A 529-nucleotide genomic window follows, 5' to 3' on the forward strand; every position below is an offset into this window, starting at 1 on the left:
TGAGGATGAGGATAGGATTAGGATGAGGATGAGGATGATGATGAGGACTAGGATAGGATTAGGATGAGGATGAGGATGAGGATGTAGATGAGGATGAGGATGAGGATGAGGAGGAGGATGAGGATAAGAATGAGGTTGAGTATGAGGAGGAGGAGGAGGATGAGGATAAGGATGAGGATGAGGATGAGGATGAGGACGATGAGGATGTGGATGACGATGAGTAAGAGGAGGAGGAGGACGGTGAGGTTGATGATGAGGGTGAGGATATGGATGAGGAGGAGGCTGATGATGAGTAGGAGTATGAGGAGGAGGATGAGGAGGATAATAGGATGAGGATGAGGACGAGGATGAGGTTGAGGGTGAGTATGAGGATGAGAAGGAGGATGAGTATGAGGATGATGATGAGTAGGAGTATGAGGAGGAGGAGGAGGAGGATGAGGTCGAGGATAGGTTGAGGATCAGAAAGAGGATGAGGATAAGATGAGGATGAGGATGAGGACGAGGATTGGAATGCGGATGACGATGAGGA

The sequence above is a fragment of the Lupinus angustifolius genome, chromosome LG11 (genome assembly GCF_001865875.1).
Source record: "Lupinus angustifolius cultivar Tanjil chromosome LG11, LupAngTanjil_v1.0, whole genome shotgun sequence".
Classification (NCBI taxonomy): domain Eukaryota; kingdom Viridiplantae; phylum Streptophyta; class Magnoliopsida; order Fabales; family Fabaceae; genus Lupinus; species Lupinus angustifolius.